This window comes from Ambystoma mexicanum, chromosome 1p, assembly GCF_040938575.1.
Source record: "Ambystoma mexicanum isolate Mex_15411 chromosome 1p, UKY_AmexF1_1, whole genome shotgun sequence".
Taxonomy (NCBI): Eukaryota; Metazoa; Chordata; class Amphibia; order Caudata; family Ambystomatidae; genus Ambystoma; species Ambystoma mexicanum.
In genome coordinates this window covers 1,026,674,474-1,026,697,421 of record NC_090921.1, presented here as the reverse complement: position 1 = coordinate 1,026,697,421, position 22,948 = coordinate 1,026,674,474, and the positions used below count along the sequence as shown (strand labels likewise).

The 22,948-nt window shown below is 41.5% G+C and overlaps 9 non-coding genes across 9 annotated transcripts; all 9 read left to right on the top strand.

Moving 5' to 3' along the window:
- The first annotated feature begins 4,041 nt into the window (after positions 1-4,041).
- TRNAY-GUA (transfer RNA tyrosine (anticodon GUA)) lies at positions 4,042-4,127 on the top strand. The gene is given in 2 exon segments: positions 4,042-4,078; positions 4,092-4,127. It is a non-coding gene; the product is annotated as a tRNA-Tyr (tRNA).
- A 559-nt stretch (positions 4,128-4,686) lies between these two features.
- Positions 4,687-4,772, top strand: TRNAY-GUA (transfer RNA tyrosine (anticodon GUA)). The gene is given in 2 exon segments: positions 4,687-4,723; positions 4,737-4,772. It is a non-coding gene; the product is annotated as a tRNA-Tyr (tRNA).
- A 2,478-nt stretch (positions 4,773-7,250) lies between these two features.
- Positions 7,251-7,336, top strand: TRNAY-GUA (transfer RNA tyrosine (anticodon GUA)). Its single transcript is given in 2 exon segments — positions 7,251-7,287; positions 7,301-7,336. It is a non-coding gene; the product is annotated as a tRNA-Tyr (tRNA).
- Positions 7,337-8,523: 1,187 nt separating this feature from the next.
- On the top strand, positions 8,524-8,609 carry TRNAY-GUA (transfer RNA tyrosine (anticodon GUA)). Its single transcript is given in 2 exon segments — positions 8,524-8,560; positions 8,574-8,609. It is a non-coding gene; the product is annotated as a tRNA-Tyr (tRNA).
- Positions 8,610-11,108: 2,499 nt separating this feature from the next.
- TRNAY-GUA (transfer RNA tyrosine (anticodon GUA)) lies at positions 11,109-11,194 on the top strand. The gene is given in 2 exon segments: positions 11,109-11,145; positions 11,159-11,194. It is a non-coding gene; the product is annotated as a tRNA-Tyr (tRNA).
- Positions 11,195-13,664: 2,470 nt separating this feature from the next.
- On the top strand, positions 13,665-13,750 carry TRNAY-GUA (transfer RNA tyrosine (anticodon GUA)). The gene is given in 2 exon segments: positions 13,665-13,701; positions 13,715-13,750. It is a non-coding gene; the product is annotated as a tRNA-Tyr (tRNA).
- Positions 13,751-16,249: 2,499 nt separating this feature from the next.
- On the top strand, positions 16,250-16,335 carry TRNAY-GUA (transfer RNA tyrosine (anticodon GUA)). Its single transcript is given in 2 exon segments — positions 16,250-16,286; positions 16,300-16,335. It is a non-coding gene; the product is annotated as a tRNA-Tyr (tRNA).
- Positions 16,336-18,817: 2,482 nt separating this feature from the next.
- Positions 18,818-18,903, top strand: TRNAY-GUA (transfer RNA tyrosine (anticodon GUA)). The gene is given in 2 exon segments: positions 18,818-18,854; positions 18,868-18,903. It is a non-coding gene; the product is annotated as a tRNA-Tyr (tRNA).
- A 1,806-nt stretch (positions 18,904-20,709) lies between these two features.
- Positions 20,710-20,795, top strand: TRNAY-GUA (transfer RNA tyrosine (anticodon GUA)). Its single transcript is given in 2 exon segments — positions 20,710-20,746; positions 20,760-20,795. It is a non-coding gene; the product is annotated as a tRNA-Tyr (tRNA).
- The last annotated feature ends 2,153 nt before the right edge of the window (positions 20,796-22,948 follow it).

Here is a 22,948-nt window from a genome sequence, read left to right as displayed (position 1 = left end):
CGGGAGACTGCGGAGGGGGTCATTTTTTTAATTGGGAACTGATGTGCTTTTACTCAATTCGGGAACCTCACAAGCCAAATTTGTAGTATTTTGCACGAAGTGCAAGAGATGTTTGAATGTCGACGGTTGAAGTGGAAGCTCGTATTGAGCTTGCTAGAGACTGATTTGCCAAGCCTTCGATAGCTCAGTTGGTACAGCGGAGGACAGTAGTGGTAAAACAGGCATCCTTAGGTCGCTGGTTCAAATCCGGCTCGAAGGACTTTTGCCAAATGCACATTTTATTGAATACTTGGAAAGTAAAATACTTGGAAAGTAAAATAACAGACAATTTATAATTATATTATATTTCATCACTGAAAATAGATGCCTTTTGCTTTGAGGCTGTGGCCACGTTATTTTTCTGTCCGACACCAATCTTCGTTGTTTTCCTGTGAGGTATTTTGGACCCCCATCTCTTGCTATGAACTGACAAAACAGCAGAATCCCCTTGACAATCTTGATTTCTCAAGGGAAATGGGAGAACACTATACACCATCCAAGATATTAAAATATTGTCAAGGCCGAACACTGATGAATACTCTGAGGAGATGGCCTGTGAGGCGCCGCCTTTCAACTTTTCCTCCTTTGTATGGTGGTCAGTAACATGCGGGAGACTGCGGAGGGGGTCATTTTTTAAATTGTGAACTGATGTGCTTTTACTCAATTCGGGAACCTCACAAGCCAAATTTGTAGTATTTTGCACGAATTGCAAGAGATGTTTACAAGTCGATGGTTGAAGTGAAAGCTCGTATTGAGTTTGCTAGAAAACGATCTGCCAAGCCTTCGATAGCTCAGTTGGTAGAGCGGAGAACTGTAGTGGTAAAACAGGCATCCTTAGGTCGCTGGTTCAAATCCGGCTCGAAGGACTTTTGCCAAATGCACATTTTATTGAATACTTGGAAAGTAAAATACTTGGAAAGTAAAATAACAGACAATTTATAATTATATTATATTTCATCACTGAAAATAGATGCCTTTTGCTTTGAGGCTGTGACCACGTTATTTTTCTGTCCAACACGAATCTTCATTGGTTTCCTGTGAGGTGTTTTGGATCCCCATCTCTTGCTATGAACTGGCAAAACAGCAGAATCCCCTTGACAATCTTGATTTCTCAAGAGAAATGAGAGAACACTATACACCATCCAAGATATTAAAATATTGTCAAGGCCCAACGCGGCTGAATACTCTGAGGAGATGGCCTGTGAGGTGCCGCCTTTCAACTTTTCCCCCTTAGTATGGTGGTCAGTAACATGCGGGCGACTGCGGAGGGGGTCATTTTTTTTTTGGGAACTGATGTGCTTTTACTCAATTCGGGAACCTCACAAGCCAAATTTGTAGTATTTTGCACGAATTGCAAGAGATGTTTACAAGTCGACGGTTGAAGTGGAAGCTCGTATTGAGTTTGCTAGAGTTGATTTGCCAAGCCTTCGATAGCTCAGTTGGTAGAGCGGAGGACTGTAGTGGTAAAACAGGCATCCTTAGGTCACTGGTTCAAATCCGGCTCGAAAGACTCTTGCTAAATGCACATTTTATTGAATACTTGGAAAGTAAAATACTTGGAAAGTAAAATAACAGACAATTTATAATTATATTATATTTCATCACTGAAAATAGATGCCTTTTGCTTTGAGGCTGTGGCCACGTTATTTTTCTGTCCAACACAAATCTTCATTGGTTTCCTGTCAGGTATTTTGGATCCCCATCTCTTGCTATGAACTGGCAAAACAGCAGAATCCCCTTGACAATCTTGATTTCTCAAGGGAAATGAGAGAACACTATACACCATCCAAGATATTAAAATATTGTCAAGGCCCAACGCAGCTGAATACTCTGAGGAGATGGCCTGTGAGGTGCCGCCTTTCAACTTTTCCCCCTTAGTATGGTGGTCAGTAACATGCGGGAGACTGCGGAGGGGGTCATTTTTTTAATTGGGAACTGATGTGCTTTTACTCACTTCGGGAACCTCACAAGCCAAATTTGTAGTATTTTGCACGAATTGCAAGAGATGTTTACAAGTCGACGGTTGAAGTGGAAGCTCGTATTGAGTTTGCTAGAGTTGATCTGCCAAGCCTTCGATAGCTCAGTTGGTAGAGGAGGACTGTAGTGGTAAAACAGGCATCCTTAGGTCGCTGGTTCAAATCCGGCTCGAAGGACTCTTGCCAAATGCACATTTTATTGAATACTTGGAAAGTAAAATACTTGGAAAGTAAAATAACAGACAATTTATAATTATATTATATTTCATCACTGAAAATAGATGCCTTTTGCTTTGAGGCTGTGGCCACGTTATTTTTCTGTCCGACACCAATCTTCGTTGTTTTCCTGTGAGGTATTTTGGACCCCCATCTCTTGCTATGAACTGACAAAACAGCAGAATCCCCTTGACAATCTTGATTTCTCAAGGGAAATGGGAGATCACTATACACCATCCAAGATATTAAAATATTGTCAAGGCCGAACACTGATGAATACTCTGAGGAGATGGCCTGTGAGGCGCCGCCTTTCAACTTTTCCTCCTTTGTATGGTGGTCAGTAACATGCGGGAGACTGCGGAGGGGGTCATTTTTTAAATTGTGAACTGATGTGCTTTTACTCAATTCGGGAACCTCACAAGCCAAATTTGTAGTATTTTGCACGAATTGCAAGAGATGTTTACAAGTCGATGGTTGAAGTGAAAGCTCGTATTGAGTTTGCTAGAGAACGATTTGCCAAGCCTTCGATAGCTCAGTTGGTAGAGCGGAGGACTGTAGTGGTAAAACAGGCATCCTTAGGTCGCTGGTTTAAATCCGGCACGAAGGACTTTTGTCAAATGCACATTTTATTGAATACTTGGAAAGTAAAATACTTGGAAAGTAAAATAACAGACAATTTATAATTATATTATATTTCATCACTGAAAATAGATGCCTTTTGCTTTGAGGCTGTGACCACGTTATTTTTCTGTCCAACACGAATCTTCATTGGTTTCCTGTGAGGTGTTTTGGATCCCCATCTCTTGCTATGAACTGGCAAAACAGCAGAATCCCCTTGACAATCTTGATTTCTCAAGAGAAATGAGAGAACACTATACACCATCCAAGATATTAAAATATTGTCAAGGCCCAACGCGGCTGAATACTCTGAGGAGATGGCCTGTGAGGTGCCGCCTTTCAACTTTTCCCCCTTAGTATGGTGGTCAGTAACATGCGGGCGACTGCGGAGGGGGTCATTTTTTTTTTGGGAACTGATGTGCTTTTACTCAATTCGGGAACCTCACAAGCCAAATTTGTAGTATTTTGCACGAATTGCAAGAGATGTTTACATGTCGACGGTTGAAGTGGAAGCTCGTATTGAGTTTGCTAGAGTTGATTTGCCAAGCCTTCGATAGCTCAGTTGGTAGAGCGGAGGACTGTAGTGGTAAAACAGGCATCCTTAGGTCACTGGTTCAAATCCGGCTGGAAGGACTCTTGCTAAATGCACATTTTATTGACTACTTGGAAAGTAAAATACTTGGAAAGTAAAATAACAGACAATTTATAATTATATTATATTTCATCACTGAAAATAGATGCCTTTTGCTTTGAGGCTGTGGCCACGTTATTTTTCTGTCCAACACAAATCTTCATTGGTTTCCTGTCAGGTATTTTGGATCCCCATCTCTTGCTATGAACTGGCAAAACAGCAGAATCCCCTTGACAATCTTGATTTCTCAAGGGAAATGAGAGAACACTATACACCATCCAAGATATTAAAATATTGTCAAGGCCCAACGCAGCTGAATACTCTGAGGAGATGGCCTGTGAGGTGCCGCCTTTCAACTTTTCCCCCTTAGTATGGTGGTCAGTAACATGCGGGAGACTGCGGAGGGGGTCATTTTTTTAATTGGGAACTGATGTGCTTTTACTCACTTCGGGAACCTCACAAGCCAAATTTGTAGTATTTTGCACGAATTGCAAGAGATGTTTACAAGTCGACGGTTGAAGTGGAAGCTCGTATTGAGTTTGCTAGAGTTGATCTGCCAAGCCTTCGATAGCTCAGTTGGTAGAGTGGAGGACTGTAGTGGTAAAACAGGCATCCTTAGGTCGCTGGTTCAAATCCGGCTCGAAGGACTCTTGCCAAATGCACATTTTATTGAATACTTGGAAAGTAAAATACTTGGAAAGTAAAATAACAGACAATTTATAATTATATTATATTTCATCACTGAAAATAGATGCCTTTTGCTTTGAGGCTGTGGCCACGTTATTTTTCTGTCCAACACGAATCTTCATTGGTTTCCTGTCAGGTGTTTTGGATCCCCATCTCTTGCTATGAACTGGCAACACAGCAGAATCCCCTTGACAATCTTGATTTCTCAAGGGAAATCAGAGAACACTATACACCATCCAAGATATTAAAATATTGTCAAGGCCCAACACGGCTGAATACTCTGAGGAGATGGCCTGTGAGGCGCCGCCTTTCAACTTTTCCCCCTTAGTATGGTGGTCATTAACATGCGGGAGACTGCGGAGGGGGTCATTTTTTTAATTGGGAACTGATGTGCTTTTACTCAATTCGGGAACCTCACAAGCCAAATTTGTAGTATTTTGCACGAATTGCAAGAGATGTTTACAAGTCGACGTTGAAGTGGAAGCTCGTATTGAGTTTGCTAGAGAATGATTTGCCAAGCCTTCGATAGCTCAGTTGGTAGAGCGGAGGACTGTAGTGGTAAAACAGGCATCCTTAGGTCGCTGGTTCAAATCCGGCTCGAAGGACTTTTGCCAAATGCAAATTTTATTGAATACTTGGAAAGTAAAATACTTGGAAAGTAAAATAACAGACAATTTATAATTATATTATATTTCATCACTGAAAATAGATGCCTTTTGCTTTGAGGCTGTGGCCACGTTATTTTTCTGTCCGACACCAATCTTCGTTGGTTTCCTGTGACGTGTTTTGGATCCCCATCTCTTGCTATGAACTGACAAAACAGCAGAATCCCCTTGACAATCTTAATTTCTCAAGGGAAATGAGAGAACACTATAAAATATTGTCAAGGCCCAACGCGGCTGAATACTCTGAGGAGATGTCCTGTGAGGTGCCGCCTTTCAACTTTTCCCCCTTAGTATGGTGGTCAGTAACATGCGGGAGACTGCGGAGGGGGTCATTTTTTTAATTGGGAACTGATGTGCTTTTACTCAATTCGGGAACCTCACAAGCCAAATTTGTAGTATTTTGCACGAATTGCAAGAGATGTTTGAATGTCGACGGTTGAAGTGGAAGCTCGTATTGAGCTTGCTAGAGACTGATTTGCCGAGCCTTCGATAGCTCAGTTGGTACAGCGGAGGACTGTAGTGGTAAAACAGGCATCCTTAGGTCGCTGGTTCAAATCCGGCTCGAAGGACTTTTGCCAAATGCACATTTTATTGAATACTTGGAAAGTAAAATACTTGGAAAGTAAAATAACAGACAATTTATAATTATATTATATTTCATCACTGAAAATAGATGCCTTTTGCTTTGAGGCTGTGGCCACGTTATTTTTCTGTCCGACACCAATCTTCGTTGTTTTCCTGTGAGGCATTTTGGATCCCCATCTCTTGCTATGAACTGACAAAACAGCAGAATCCCCTTGACAATCTTGATTTCTCAAGGGAAATGGGAGAACACTATACACCATCCAAGATATTAAAATATTGTCAAGGCCGAACACTGATGAATACTCTGAGGAGATGGCCTGTGAGGCGCCGCCTTTCAACTTTTCCTCCTTTGTATGGTGGTCAGTAACATGCGGGAGACTGCGGAGGGGGTCATTTTTTAAATTGTGAACTGATGTGCTTTTACTCAATTCGGGAACCTCACAAGCCAAATTTGTAGTATTTTGCACGAATTGCAAGAGATGTTTACAAGTCGATGGTTGAAGTGAAAGCTCGTATTGAGTTTGCTAGAGAACGATTTGCCAAGCCTTCGATAGCTCAGTTGGTAGAGGGGAGGACTGTAGTGGTAAAACAGGCATCCTTAGGTCGCTGGTTCAAATCCGGCTCGAAGGACTTTTGCCAAATGCACATTTTATTGAATACTTGGAAAGTAAAATACTTGGAAAGTAAAATAACAGACAATTTATAATTATATTATATTTCATCACTGAAAATAGATGCCTTTTGCTTTGAGGCTGTGACCACGTTATTTTTCTGTCCAACACGAATCTTCATTGGTTTCCTGTGAGGTGTTTTGGATCCCCATCTCTTGCTATGAACTGGCAAAACAGCAGAATCCCCTTGACAATCTTGATTTCTCAAGAGAAATGAGAGAACACTATACACCATCCAAGATATTAAAATATTGTCAAGGCCCAACGCGGCTGAATACTCTGAGGAGATGGCCTGTGAGGTGCCGCCTTTCAACTTTTCCCCCTTAGTATGGTGGTCAGTAACATGCGGGCGACTGCGGAGGGGGTCATTTTTTTTTTGGGAACTGATGTGCTTTTACTCAATTCGGGAACCTCACAAGCCAAATTTGTAGTATTTTGCACGAATTGCAAGAGATGTTTACAAGTCGACGGTTGAAGTGGAAGCTCGTATTGAGTTTGCTAGAGTTGATTTGCCAAGCCTTCGATAGCTCTGTTGGTAGAGCGGAGGACTGTAGTGGTAAAACAGGCATCCTTAGGTCACTGGTTCAAATCCGGCTCGAAGGACTCTTGCTAAATGCACATTTTATTGAATACTTGGAAAGTAAAATACTTGGAAAGTAAAATAACAGACAATTTATAATTATATTATATTCCATCACTGAAAATAGATGCCTTTTGCTTTGAGGCTGTGGCCACGTTATTTTTCTGTCCAACACAAATCTTCATTGGTTTCCTGTCAGGTATTTTGGATCCCCATCTCTTGCTATGAACTGGCAAAACAGCAGAATCCCCTTGACAATCTTGATTTCTCAAGGGAAATGAGAGAACACTATACACCATCCAAGATATTAAAATATTGTCAAGGCCCAACGCAGCTGAATACTCTGAGGAGATGGCCTGTGAGGTGCCGCCTTTCAACTTTTCCCCCTTAGTATGGTGGTCAGTAACATGCGGGAGACTGCGGAGGGGGTCATTTTTTTAATTGGGAACTGATGTGCTTTTACTCACTTCGGGAACCTCACAAGCCAAATTTGTAGTATTTTGCACAAATTGCAAGAGATGTTTACAAGTCGACGGTTGAAGTGGAAGCTCGTATTGAGTTTGCTAGAGTTGATTTGCCAAGCCTTCGATAGCTCAGTTGGTAGAGCGGAGGACTGTAGTGGTAAAACAGGCATCCTTAGGTCGCTGGTTCAAATCCGGCTCGAAGGACTCTTGCCAAATGCACATTTTATTAAATACTTGGAAAGTAAAATAACAGACAATTTATAATTATATTATATTTCATCACTGAAAATAGATGCCTTTTGCTTTGAGGCTGTGGCCACGTTATTTTTCTGTCCAACACGAATCTTCATTGGGTCCTGTCAGGTGTTTTGGATCCCCATCTCTTGCTATGAACTGGCAAAACAGCAGAATCCCCTTGACAATCTTGATTTCTCAAGGGAAATGAGAGAACACTATACACCATCCAAGATATTAAAATATTGTCAAGGCCCAACACGGCTGAATACTCTGAGGAGATGGCCTGTGAGGCGCCGCCTTTCAACTTTTCCCCCTTAGTATGGTGGTCATTAACATGCGGGAGACTGCGGAGGGGGAAATTTTTTTAATTGGGAACTGATGTGCTTTTACTCAATTCGGGAACCTCACAAGCCAAATTTGTAGTATTTTGCACGAATTGCAAGAGATGTTTACAAGTCGACGTTGAAGTGGAAGCTCGTATTGAGTTTGCTAGAGAACGATTTGCCAAGCCTTCGATAGCTCAGTTGGTAGAGCGGAGGACTGTAGTGGTAAAACAGGCATCCTTAGGTCGCTGGTTCAAATCTGACTCGAAGGACTTTTGCCAAATGCACATTTTATTGAATACTTGGAAAGTAAAATACTTGGAAAATAAAATAACAGACAATTTATAATTATATTATATTTCATCACTGAAAATAGATGCCTTTTGCTTTGAGGCTGTGGCCACGTTATGTTTCTGTCCAACACCAATCTTCATTGGTTTCCTGTGAGGTGTTTCGGATCCCCATCTCTTGCTATGAACTGGCAAAACAGCAGAATCCCCTTGACAATCTTGATTTCTCAAGGAAAATGAGAGAACACTATACACCATCCAAGATATTAAAATATTGTCAAGGCCCAACGCGGCTGAATACTCTGAGGAGATGGCCTGTGAGGTGCCGCCTTTCAACTTTTCCCCCTTAGTATGGTGGTCAGTAACATGCGGGAGACTGCGGCGGGGGTCATTTTTTTAATTGGGAACTGATGTGCTTTTACTCAATTCGGGAACCTCACAAGCCAAATTTGAAGTATTTTGCACGAATTGCAAGAGATGTTTACAAGTCGACGGTTGAAGTGGAAGCTCGTATTGAGTTTGCTAGAGTTGATTTGCCAAGCCTTCGATAGCTCAGTTGGTAGAGCGGAGGACTGTAGTGGTAAAACAGGCATCCTTAGGTCGCTGGTTCAAATCCAGCTCGAAGGACTCTTGCCAAATGCACATTTTATTGAATACTTGGAAAGTAAAATACTTGGAAAGTAAAAGAACAGACAATTTATAATTATATTATATTTCATCACTGAAAATAGATGCCTTTTGCTTTGAGGCTGTGGCCACGTTATTTTTCTGTCCAACACGAATCTTCATTGGTTTCCTGTCAGGTGTTTTGGATCCCCATCTCTTGCTATGAACTGGCAAAACAGCAGAATCCCCTTGACAATCTTGATTTCTCAAGGGAAATGAGAGAACACTATACACCATCCAAGATATTAAAATATTGTCAAGGCCCAACACGGCTGAATACTCTGAGGAGATGGCCTGTGAGGCGCCGCCTTTCAACTTTTCCCCCTTAGTATGGTGGTCATTAACATGCGGGAGACTGCGGAGGGGGTAATTTTTTTAATTGGGAACTGATGTGCTTTTACTCAATTCGGGAACCTCACAAGCCAAATTTGTAGTATTTTGCACAAATTGCAAGAGATGTTTACAAGTCGACGGTTGAAGTGGAAGCTCGTATTGAGTTTGCTAGAGAATGGTTTGCCAAGCCTTCGAAAGCTCAGTTGGTAGAGCGGAGGACTGTAGTGGTAAAACAGGCATCCTTAGGTCGCTGGTTCAAATCCGGCTCGAAGGACTTTTGCCAAATGCAAATTTTATTGAATACTTGGAAAGTAAAATACTTGGAAAATAAAATAACAGACAATTTATAATTATATTATATTTCATCACTGAAAATAGATGCCTTTTGCTTTGAGGCTGTGGCCACGTTATGTTTCTGTCCAACACCAATCTTCATTGGTTTCCTGTGAGGTGTTTCGGATCCCCATCTCTTGCTATGAACTGGCAAAACTGCAGAATCCCCTTGACAATCTTGATTTCTCAAGGGAAATGAGAGAACAGTATACACCATCCAAGATATTAAAATATTGTCAAGGCCCAACACGGCTGAATACTCTGAGGAGATGGCCTGTGAGGCGCCGCCTTTCAACTTTTCCCCCTTAGTATGGTGGTCAGTAACATGCGGGAGACTGCGGAGGGGGTCATTTTTTTAATTGGGAACTGATGTGCTTTTACTCAATTCGGGAACCTCACAAGCCAAATTTGTAGTATTTTGCACGAATTGCAAGAGATGTTTGCATGTCGACGGTTGAAGTGGAAGCTCGAATTGAGCTTGCTAGAGACCGGTTTGCCAAGCCTTCGATAGCTCAGTTGGTAGAGGGGAGGACTGTAGTGGTAAAACAGGCATCCTTAGGTCGCTGGTTCAAATCTGGCTCGAAGGACTTTTGCCAAATGCAAATTTTATTGAATACTTGGAAAGTAAAATACTTGGAAAATAACATAACAGACAATTTATAATTATATTATATTTCATCACTGAAAATAGATGCCTTTTGCTTTGAGGCTGTGGCCACATTATTTTTCTGTCCAACACCAATCTTCTTTGGTTTCCTGTGAGGTGTTTCTTTGATCCCCATCTCTTGCTATGAACTGGCAAAACAGCATAATCCCCTTGACAATCTTGATTTCTCAAGGAAAATGAGAGAACACTATACACCATCCAAGATATTAAAATATTGTCAAGGCCCAACGCGGCTGAATACTCTGAGGAGATGGCCTGTGAGGTGCCGCCTTTCAACTTTTCCCCCTTAGTATGGTGGTCAGTAACATGCGGGAGACTGCGGCGGGGGTCATTTTTTTAATTGGGAACTGATGTGCTTTTACTCAATTCGGGAACCTCACAAGCCAAATTTGAAGTATTTTGCACGAATTGCAAGAGATGTTTACAAGTCGACGGTTGAAGTGGAAGCTCGTATTGAGTTTGCTAGAGTTGATTTGCCAAGCCTTCGATAGCTCAGTTGGTAGAGCGGAGAACTGTAGTGGTAAAACAGGCATCCTTAGGTCGCTGGTTCAAATCTGGCTCGAAGGACTCTTGCCAAATGCACATTTTATTGAATACTTGGAAAGTAAAATACTTGGAAAGTAAAATAACAGACAATTTATAATTATATTATATTTCATCACTGAAAATAGATGCCTTTTGCTTTGAGGCTGTGGCCACGTTATTTTTCTGTCCAACACAAATCTTCATTGGTTTCCTGTCAGGTGTTTTGGATCCCCATCTCTTGCTATGAACTGGCAAAACAGCAGAATCCCCTTGACAATCTTGATTTCTCAAGGGAAATGAGAGAACACTATACACCATCCAAGATATTAAAATATTGTCAAGGCCCAACACGGCTGAATACTCTGAGGAGATGGCCTGTGAGGCGCCGCCTTTCAACTTTTCCCCCTTAGTATGGTGGTCATTAACATGCGGGAGACTGCGGAGGGGGTCATTTTTTTAATTGGGAACTGATGTGCTTTTACTCAATTCGGGAACCTCACAAGCCAAATTTGTAGTATTTTGCACGAATTGCAAGAGATGTTTACAAGTCGACGGTTGAAGTGGAAGCTCGTATTGAGTTTGCTAGAGAATGATTTGCCAAGCCTTCGATAGCTCAGTTGGTAGAGCGGAGGACTGTAGTGGTAAAACAGGCATCCTTAGGTCGCTGGTTCAAATCCGGCTCGAAGGACTTTTGCCAAATGCAAATTTTATTGAATACTTGGAAAGTAAAATACTTGGAAAGTAAAATAACAGACAATTTATAATTATATTATATTTCATCACTGAAAATAGATGCCTTTTGCTTTGAGGCTGTGGCCACGTTATTTTTCTGTCCGACACCAATCTTCGTTGGTTTCCTGTGACGTGTTTTGGATCCCCATCTCTTGCTATGAACTGACAAAACAGCAGAATCCCCTTGACAATCTTGATTTCTCAAGGGAAATGAGAGAACACTATAAAATATTGTCAAGGCCCAACGCGGCTGAATACTCTGAGGAGATGGCCTGTGAGGTGCCGCCTTTCAACTTTTCCCCCTTAGTATGGTGGTCAGTAACATGCGGGAGACTGCGGAGGGGGTCATTTTTTTAATTGGGAACTGATGTGCTTTTACTCAATTCGGGAACCTCACAAGCCAAATTTGTAGTATTTTGCACGAATTGCAAGAGATGTTTACAAGTCGACGGTTGAAGTGGAAGCTCGTATTGAGTTTGCTAGAGTTGATTTGTCAAGCCTTTGATAGCTCAGTTGGTAGAGCGGAGGACTGTAGTGGTAAAACAGGCATCCTTAGGTCGCTGGTTCAAAGGACTTTTGCCAAATGCACATTTTATTGAATACTTGGAAAGTAAAATACTTGGAAAGTAAAATAACAGACAATTTATAATTATATTATATTTCATCACTGAAAATAGATGCCTTTTGCTTTGAGGCTGTGGCCACGTTATTTTTCTGTCCAACACGAATCTTCATTGGTTTCCTGTCAGGTGTTTTGGATCCCCATCTCTTGCTATGAACTGGCAAAACAGCAGAATCCCCTTGACAATCTTGATTTCTCAAGGGAAATGAGAGAACACTATACACCATCCAACATATTAAAATATTGTCAAGGCCCAACACGGCTGAATACTCTGAGGAAATGGCCTGTGAGGCGCCGCCTTTCAACTTTTCCCCCTTAGTATGGTGGTCATTAACATGCGGGAGACTGCGGAGGGGGTAATTTTTTTAATTGGGAACTGATGTGCTTTTACTCAATTCGGGAACCTCACAAGCCAAATTTGTAGTATTTTGCACAAATTGCAAGAGATGTTTACAAGTCGACGGTTGAAGTGGAAGCTCGTATTGAATTTGCTAGAGAATGATTTGCCAAGCCTTCGAAAGCTCAGTTGGTGGAGTGGAGGACTGTAGTGGTAAAACAGGCATCCTTAGGTCGCTGGTTCAAATCCGGCTCGAAGGACTTTTGCCAAATGCAAATTTTATTGAATACTTGGAAAGTAAAATACTTGGAAAATAAAATAACAGACAATTTATAATTATATTATATTTCATCACTGAAAATAGATGCCTTTTGCTTTGAGGCTGTGGCCACGTTATGTTTCTGTCCAACACCAATCTTCATTGGTTTCCTGTGAGGTGTTTCGGATCCCCATCTCTTGCTATGAACTGGCAAAACAGCAGAATCCCCTTGACAATCTTGATTTCTCAAGGGAAATGAGAGAACAGTATACACCATCCAAGATATTAAAATATTGTCAAGGCCCAACACGGCTGAATACTCTGAGGAGATGGCCTGTGAGGCGCCGCCTTTCAACTTTTCCCCCTTAGTATGGTGGTCAGTAACATGCGGGAGACTGCGGAGGGGGTCATTTTTTTAATTGGGAACTGATGTGCTTTTACTCAATTCGGGAACCTCACAAGCCAAATTTGTAGTATTTTGCACGAATTGCAAGAGATGTTTGCATGTCGACGGTTGAAGTGGAAGCTCGAATTGAGCTTGCTAGAGAACGGTTTGCCAAGCCTTCGATAGCTCAGTTGGTAGAGGGGAGGACTGTAGTGGTAAAACAAGCATCCTTAGGTCGCTGGTTCAAATCCGGCTCGAAGGACTTTTGCCAAATGCAAATTTTATTGAATACTTGGAAAGTAAAATACTTGGAAAATAACATAACAGACAATTTATAATTATATTATATTTCATCACTGAAAATAGATGCCTTTTGCTTTGAGGCTGTGGCCACATTATTTTTCTGTCCAACACCAATCTTCTTTGGTTTCCTGTGAGGTGTTTCTTTGATCCCCATCTCTTGCTATGAACTGGCAAAACAGCATAATCCCCTTGACAATCTTGATTTCTCAAGGAAAATGAGAGAACACTATACACCATCCAAGATATTAAAATATTGTCAAGGCCCAACGCGGCTGAATACTCTGAGGAGATGGCCTGTGAGGTGCCGCCTTTCAACTTTTCCCCCTTAGTATGGTGGTCAGTAACATGCGGGAGACTGCGGCGGGGGTCATTTTTTTAATTGGGAACTGATGTGCTTTTACTCAATTCGGGAACCTCACAAGCCAAATTTGAAGTATTTTGCACGAATTGCAAGAGATGTTTACAAGTCGACGGTTGAAGTGGAAGCTCGTATTGAGTTTGCTAGAGTTGATTTGCCAAGCCTTCGATAGCTCAGTTGGTAGAGCGGAGGACTGTAGTGGTAAAACAGGCATCCTTAGGTCGCTGGTTCAAATCCAGCTCGAAGGACTCTTGCCAAATGCACATTTTATTGAATACTTGGAAAGTAAAATACTTGGAAAGTAAAAGAACAGACAATTTATAATTATATTATATTTCATCACTGAAAATAGATGCCTTTTGCTTTGAGGCTGTGGCCACGTTATTTTTCTGTCCAACACGAATCTTCATTGGTTTCCTGTCAGGTGTTTTGGATCCCCATCTCTTGCTATGAACTGGCAAAACAGCAGAATCCCCTTGACAATCTTGATTTCTCAAGGGAAATGAGAGAACACTATACACCATCCAAGATATTAAAATATTGTCAAGGCCCAACACGGCTGAATACTCTGAGGAGATGGCCTGTGAGGCGCCGCCTTTCAACTTTTCCCCCTTAGTATGGTGGTCATTAACATGCGGGAGACTGCGGAGGGGGTAATTTTTTTAATTGGGAACTGATGTGCTTTTACTCAATTCGGGAACCTCACAAGCCAAATTTGTAGTATTTTGCACAAATTGCAAGAGATGTTTACAAGTCGACGGTTGAAGTGGAAGCTCGTATTGAGTTTGCTAGAGAATGGTTTGCCAAGCCTTTGAAAGCTCAGTTGGTAGAGCGGAGGACTGTAGTGGTAAAACAGGCATCCTTAGGTCGCTGGTTCAAATCCGGCTCGAAGGACTTTTGCCAAATGCAAATTTTATTGAATACTTGGAAAGTAAAATACTTGGAAAATAAAATAACAGACAATTTATAATTATATTATATTTCATCACTGAAAATAGATGCCTTTTGCTTTGAGGCTGTGGCCACGTTATGTTTCTGTCCAACACCAATCTTCATTGGTTTCCTGTGAGGTGTTTCGGATCCCCATCTCTTGCTATGAACTGGCAAAACTGCAGAATCCCCTTGACAATCTTGATTTCTCAAGGGAAATGAGAGAACAGTATACACCATCCAAGATATTAAAATATTGTCAAGGCCCAACACGGCTGAATACTCTGAGGAGATGGCCTGTGAGGCGCCGCCTTTCAACTTTTCCCCCTTAGTATGGTGGTCAGTAACATGCGGGAGACTGCGGAGGGGGTCATTTTTTTAATTGGGAACTGATGTGCTTTTACTCAATTCGGGAACCTCACAAGCCAAATTTGTAGTATTTTGCACGAATTGCAAGAGATGTTTGCATGTCGACGGTTGAAGTGGAAGCTCGAATTGAGCTTGCTAGAGACCGGTTTGCCAAGCCTTCGATAGCTCAGTTGGTAGAGGGGAGGACTGTAGTGGTAAAACAGGCATCCTTAGGTCGCTGGTTCAAATCTGGCTTGAAGGACTTTTGCCAAATGCAAATTTTATTGAATACTTGGAAAGTAAAATACTTGGAAAATAACATAACAGACAATTTATAATTATATTATATTTCATCACTGAAAATAGATGCCTTTTGCTTTGAGGCTGTGGCCACATTATTTTTCTGTCCAACACCAATCTTCTTTGGTTTCCTGTGAGGTGTTTCTTTGATCCCCATCTCTTGCTATGAACTGGCAAAACAGCATAATCCCCTTGACAATCTTGATTTCTCAAGGAAAATGAGAGAACACTATACACCATCCAAGATATTAAAATATTGTCAAGGCCCAACGCGGCTGAATACTCTGAGGAGATGGCCTGTGAGGTGCCGCCTTTCAACTTTTCCCCCTTAGTATGGTGGTCAGTAACATGCGGGAGACTGCGGCGGGGGTCATTTTTTTAATTGGGAACTGATGTGCTTTTACTCAATTCGGGAACCTCACAAGCCAAATTTGAAGTATTTTGCACGAATTGCAAGAGATGTTTACAAGTCGACGGTTGAAGTGGAAGCTCGTATTGAGTTTGCTAGAGTTGATTTGCCAAGCCTTCGATAGCTCAGTTGGTAGAGCGGAGAACTGTAGTGGTAAAACAGGCATCCTTAGGTCGCTGGTTCAAATCTGGCTCGAAGGACTCTTGCCAAATGCACATTTTATTGAATACTTGGAAAGTAAAATACTTGGAAAGTAAAATAACAGACAATTTATAATTATATTATATTTCATCACTGAAAATAGATGCCTTTTGCTTTGAGGCTGTGGCCACGTTATTTTTCTGTCCAACACAAATCTTCATTGGTTTCCTGTCAGGTGTTTTGGATCCCCATCTCTTGCTATGAACTGGCAAAACAGCAGAATCCCCTTGACAATCTTGATTTCTCAAGGGAAATGAGAGAACACTATACACCATCCAAGATATTAAAATATTGTCAAGGCCCAACACGGCTGAATACTCTGAGGAGATGGCCTGTGAGGCGCCGCCTTTCAACTTTTCCCCCTTAGTATGGTGGTCATTAACATGCGGGAGACTGCGGAGGGGGTCATTTTTTTAATTGGGAACTGATGTGCTTTTACTCAATTCGGGAACCTCACAAGCCAAATTTGTAGTATTTTGCACGAATTGCAAGAGATGTTTACAAGTCGACGGTTGAAGTGGAAGCTCGTATTGAGTTTGCTAGAGAATGATTTGCCAAGCCTTCGATAGCTCAGTTGGTAGAGCGGAGGACTGTAGTGGTAAAACAGGCATCCTTAGGTCGCTGGTTCAAATCCGGCTCGAAGGACTTTTGCCAAATGCAAATTTTATTGAATACTTGGAAAGTAAAATACTTGGAAAGTAAAATAACAGACAATTTATAATTATATTATATTTCATCACTGAAAATAGATGCCTTTTGCTTTGAGGCTGTGGCCACGTTATTTTTCTGTCCGACACCAATCTTCGTTGGTTTCCTGTGACGTGTTTTGGATCCCCATCTCTTGCTATGAACTGACAAAACAGCAGAATCCCCTTGACAATCTTGATTTCTCAAGGGAAATGAGAGAACACTATAAAATATTGTCAAGGCCCAACGCGGCTGAATACTCTGAGGAGATGGCCTGTGAGGTGCCGCCTTTCAACTTTTCCCCCTTAGTATGGTGGTCAGTAACATGCGGGAGACTGCGGAGGGGGTCATTTTTTTAATTGGGAACTGATGTGCTTTTACTCAATTCGGGAACCTCACAAGCCAAATTTGTAGTATTTTGCACGAATTGCAAGAGATGTTTACAAGTCGACGGTTGAAGTGGAAGCTCGTATTGAGTTTGCTAGAGTTGATTTGTCAAGCCTTTGATAGCTCAGTTGGTAGAGCGGAGGACTGTAGTGGTAAAACAGGCATCCTTAGGTCGCTGGTTCAAATCTGGTTCAAAGGACTTTTGCCAAATGCACATTTTATTGAATACTTGGAAAGTAAAATACTTGGAAAGTAAAATAACAGACAATTTATAATTATATTATATTTCATCACTGAAAATAGATGCCTTTTGCTTTGAGGCTGTGGCCACGTTATTTTTCTGTCCAACACGAATCTTCATTGGTTTCCTGTCAGGTGTTTTGGATCCCCATCTCTTGCTATGAACTGGCAAAACAGCAGAATCCCCTTGACAATCTTGATTTCTCAAGGGAAATGAGAGAACACTATACACCATCCAACATATTAAAATATTGTCAAGGCCCAACACGGCTGAATACTCTGAGGAAATGGCCTGTGAGGCGCCGCCTTTCAACTTTTCCCCCTTAGTATGGTGGTCATTAACATGCGGGAGACTGCGGAGGGGGTAATTTTTTTAATTGGGAACTGATGTGCTTTTACTCAATTCGGGAACCTCACAAGCCAAATTTGTAGTATTTTGCACAAATTGCAAGAGATGTTTACAAGTCGACGGTTGAAGTGGAAGCTCGTATTGAGTTTGCTAGAGAATGATTTGCCAAGCCTTCGAAAGCTCAGTTGGTGGAGTGGAGGACTGTAGTGGTAAAACAGGCATCCTTAGGTCGCTGGTTCAAATCCGGCTCGAAGGACTTTTGCCAAATGCAAATTTTATTGAATACTTGGAAAGTAAAATACTTGGAAAATAAAATAACAGACAATTTATAATTATATTATATTTCATCACTGAAAATAGATGCCTTTTGCTTTGAGGCTGTGGCCACGTTATGTTTCTGTCCAACACCAATCTTCATTGGTTTCCTGTGAGGTGTTTCGGATCCCCATCTCTTGCTATGAACTGGCAAAACAGCAGAATCCCCTTGACAATCTTGATTTCTCAAGGGAAATGAGAGAACAGTATACACCATCCAAGATATTAAAATATTGTCAAGGCCCAACACGGCTGAATACTCTGAGGAGATGGCCTGTGAGGCGCCGCCTTTCAACTTTTCCCCCTTAGTATGGTGGTCAGTAACATGCGGGAGACTGCGGAGGGGGTCATTTTTTTAATTGGGAACTGATGTGCTTTTACTCAATTCGGGAACCTCACAAGCCAAATTTGTAGTATTTTGCACGAATTGCAAGAGATGTTTGCATGTCGACGGTTGAAGTGGAAGCTCGAATTGAGCTTGCTAGAGAACGGTTTGCCAAGCCTTCGATAGCTCAGTTGGTAGAGGGGAGGACTGTAGTGGTAAAACAAGCATCCTTAGGTCGCTGGTTCAAATCCGGCTCGAAGGACTTTTGCCAAATGCAAATTTTATTGAATACTTGGAAAGTAAAATACTTGGAAAATAACATAACAGACAATTTATAATTATATTATATTTCATCACTGAAAATAGATGCCTTTTGCTTTGAGGCTGTGGCCACATTATTTTTCTGTCCAACACCAATCTTCTTTGGTTTCCTGTGAGGTGTTTCTTTGATCCCCATCTCTTGCTATGAACTGGCAAAACAGCATAATCCCCTTGACAATCTTGATTTCTCAAGGAAAATGAGAGAACACTATACACCATCCAAGATATTAAAATATTGTCAAGGCCCAACGCGGCTGAATACTCTGAGGAGATGGCCTGTGAGGTGCCGCCTTTCAATTTTTCCCCCTTAGTATGGTGGTCAGTAACATGCGGGAGACTGCGGCGGGGGTCATTTTTTTAATTGGGAACTGATGTGCTTTTACTCAATTCGGGAACCTCAGAAGCCAAATTTGAAGTATTTTGCACGAATTGCAAGAGATGTTTACAAGTCGACGGTTGAAGTGGAAGCTCGTATTGAGTTTGCTAGAGAGTGATTTGCCAAGCCTTCGATAGCTCAGTTGGTAGAGCAGAGGACTGTAATGGTACAACAGGCATCCTTAGGTCGCTGGTTCAAATCCGGCTCGAAGGACTTTTGCCAAATGCAAATTGTATTGAATACTTGGAAAGTAAAATACTTGGAAAGTAAAATAACAGACAATTTATAATTATATTATATTTCATCACTGAAAATAGATGCCTTTTGCTTTGAGGCTGTGGCCACGTTATGTTTCTGTCCAACACGAATCTTCATTGGTTTCATGTGAGGTGTTTTGGATCCCCATCTCTTGCTATGAACTGGCAAAACAGCAGAATCCCCTTGACAATCTTGATTTCTCAAGGGAAATGAGAGAACACTATACACCATCCAAGATATTAAAATATTGTCAAGGCCCAACACGGCTGAATACTCTGAGGAGATGGCCTGTGAGGCGCCGCCTTTCAACTTTTCCCCCTTAGTATGGTGGTCAGTAACATGCGGGAGACTGCGGAGGGGGTCATTTTTTTAATTGTGAACTGATGTGCTTTTACTCAATTCGGGAACCTCACAAGCCAAATTTGTAGTATTTTGCACGAATTGCAAGAGATGTTTGAATGTCGACGGTTGAAGTGGAAGCTCGTATTGAGCTTGGTAGAGACTGATTTGCCAAGCCTTCGATAGCTCAGTTGGTAGAGCAGAGGACTGTAGTGGTAAAACAGGCATCCTTAGGTCGCTGGTTCAAATCCGGATTGAAGGACTTTTGCCAATTGCAAATTTTATTGAATACTTGGAAAGTAAAATGCTTGGAAAATAAAATAACAGACAATTTATAATTATATTATATTTCATCACTGAAAATAGATGCCTTTTGCTTTGAGGCTGTGGCCACGTTATGTTTCTGTCTGACACCAATCTTCGTTGGTTTCCTGTGAGGTGTTTTGGATCCCCATCTCTTGCTATGAACTGACAAAACAGCAGAATCCCCTTGACAATCTTGTTTTCTCACGGGAAATGGGAGAACACTATACACCATCCAAGATACTAAAATATTGTCAAGGCCCAACACGGCTGAATACTCTGAGGAGATGGCCTGTGAGGCACGCCTTTCAACTTTTCCCCCTTAGTATGGTGGTGATTAACATGCGGGAGACTGCGGAGGGGGTCATTTTTTTAATTGGGAACTGATGTGCTTTTACTCAATTCGGGAACCTCACAAGCCAAATTTGTAGTATTTTGCACGAATTGCAAGAGATGTTTACAAGTCGACGGTTGAAGTGGAAGCTCGTATTGAGTTTGCTAGAGAATGATTTGCCAAGCCTTCGATAGCTCGTCGCTGGTTCAAATCCGGCTCAAAGGACTTTTGCCAAATGCACATTTTATTGAATACTTGGAAAGTAAAATACTTGGAAAGTAAAATAACAGACAATTTATAATTATATTATATTTCATCACTGAAAATAGATGCCTTTTGCTTTGAGGCTGTGGCAACGTTATTTTTCTGTCCGACACCAATCTTCGTTGGTTTCCTGTGAGGTATTTTGGATCCCCATCTCTTGCTATGAACTGACAAAACAGCAGAATCCCCTTGACAATCTTGATTTCTCAAGGGAAATGGGAGAACACTATACACCATCCAAGATATTAAAATATTGTCAAGGCCGAACACTGATGAATACTCTGAGGAGATGGCCTGTGAGGCGCCGCCTTTCAACTTTTCCTCCTTAGTATGGTGGTCAGTAACATGCGGGAGACTGCGGAGGGGGTCATTTTTTTAATTGTGAACTGATGTGCTTTTACTCAATTCGGGAACCTCACAAGCCAAATTTGTAGTATTTTGCACAAATTGCAAGAGATGTTTGAACGTCGACGGTTGAAGTGGAAGCTCGTATTGAGCTTGCTAGAGACTGATTTGCCAAGCCTTCGATAGCTCAGTTGGTAGAGTGGAGGACTGTAGTAGTAAAACAGGCATCCTTAGGTCGCTGGTTCAAATCCGGCTCGAAGGACTTTTGCCAAATGCACATTTTATTGAATACTTGGAAAGTAAAATACTTGGAAAATAACATAACAGACAATTTATAATTATATTATATTTCATCACTGAAAATAGATGCCTTTTGCTTTGAGGCTGTGACCACATTATTTTTCTGTCCAACACCAATCTTCTTTGGTTTCCTGTGAGGTGTTTCTTTGATCCCCATCTCTTGCTATGAACTGGCAAAACAGCATAATCCCCTTGACAATCTTGATTTCTCAAGGAAAATGATAGAACACTATACACCATCCAAGATATTAAAATATTGTCAAGGCCCAACGCGGCTGAATACTCTGAGGAGATGGCCTGTGAGGTGCCGCCTTTCAACTTTTCCCCCTTATTATGGTGGTCAGTAACATGCGGGAGACTGCGGCGGGGGTCATTTTTTTAATTGGGAACTGATGTGCTTTTACTCAATTCGGGAACCTCACAAGCCAAATTTGTAGTATTTTGCACGAATTGCAAGAAATGTTTACAAGTCGACGGTTGAAGTGGAAGCTCGTATGGAGTTTGCTAGAGAGTGATTTGCCAAGCCTTCGATAGCTCAGTTGGTAGAGATGAGGGCTGTAGTGGTACAACAGGCATCCTTAGGTCGCTGGTTCAAATCCGGCACGAAGGACTTTTGCCAAATGCAAATTTTATTGAATACTTGGAAAGTAAAATACTTGGAAAGTAAAATAACAGACAATTTATAATTATATTATATTTCATCACTGAAAATAGATGCCTTTTGCTTTGAGGCTGTGGCCACGTTATGTTTCTGTCCAACACAAATCTTCATTGGTTTCATGTGAGGTGTTTTGGATCCCCATCTCTTGCTATGAACTGGCAAAACAGCAGAATCCCCTTGACAATCTTGATTTCTCAAGGGAAATGAGAGAACACTATACACCATCCAAGATATTAAAATATTGTCAAGGCCCAACACGGCTGAATACTCTGAGGAGATGGCCTGTGAGGCGCCGCCTTTCAATTTTCCCCCTTAGTATGGTGGTCAGTAACATGCGGGAGACTGCGGAGGGGGTCATTTTTTTAATTGTGAACTGATGTGCTTTTACTCAATTCGGGAACCTCAAAAGCCAAATTTGTAGTATTTTGCACGAATTGCAAGAGATGTTTGAATGTCGACGGTTGAAGTGGAAGCTCGTATTGAGCTTGCTAGAGACGGATTTGCCAAGCCTTCGATTGCTCAGTTGGTAGAGCAGAGGACTGTAGTGGTAAAACAGGCATCCTTAGGTCGCTGGTTCAAATCCAGATTGAAGGACTTTTGCCAATTGCAAATTTTATTGAATACTTGGAAAGTAAAATGCTTGGAAAATAAAATAACAGACAATTTATAATTATATTATATTTCATCACTGAAAATAGATGCCTTTTGCTTTGAGGCTGTGGCCACGTTATGTTTCTGTCCGACACCAATCTTCGTTGGTTTCATGTGAGGTGTTTTGGATCCCCATCTCTTACTATGAACTGACAAAACAGCAGAATCCCCTTGACAATCTTGTTTTCTCAAGGGAAATGGGAGAACACTATACACCATCCAAGATATTAAAATATTGTCAAGGCCCAACACGGCTGAATACTCTGAGGAGATGGCCTGTGAGGCGCGCCTTTCAACTTTTCCCCCTTAGTATGGTGGTCAGTAACATGCGGGAGACTGCGGAGGGGGTCATTTTTTTAATTGGGAACTGATGTGCTTTTACTCAATTCGGGAACCTCACAAGCCAAATTTGTAGTATTTTGCACGAATTGCAAGAGATGTTTGAATGTCGACGGTTGAAGTGGAAGCTCGTATTGAGCTTGGTAGAGACTGATTTGCCAAGCCTTCGATAGCTCAGTTGGTAGAGCAGAGGACTGTAGTGGTAAAACAGGCATCCTTAGGTCGCTGGTTCAAATCCGGATTGAAGGACTTTTGCCAATTGCAAATTTTATTGAATACTTGGAAAGTAAAATACTTGGAAAGTAAAATAACAGACAATTTATAATTATATTATATTTCATCACTGAAAATAGATGCCTTTTGCTTTGAGGCTGTGGCCACGTTATTTTTCTGTCCGACACCAATCTTCGTTGGTTTCCTGTGACGTGTTTTGGATCCCCATCTCTTGCTATGAACTGACAAAA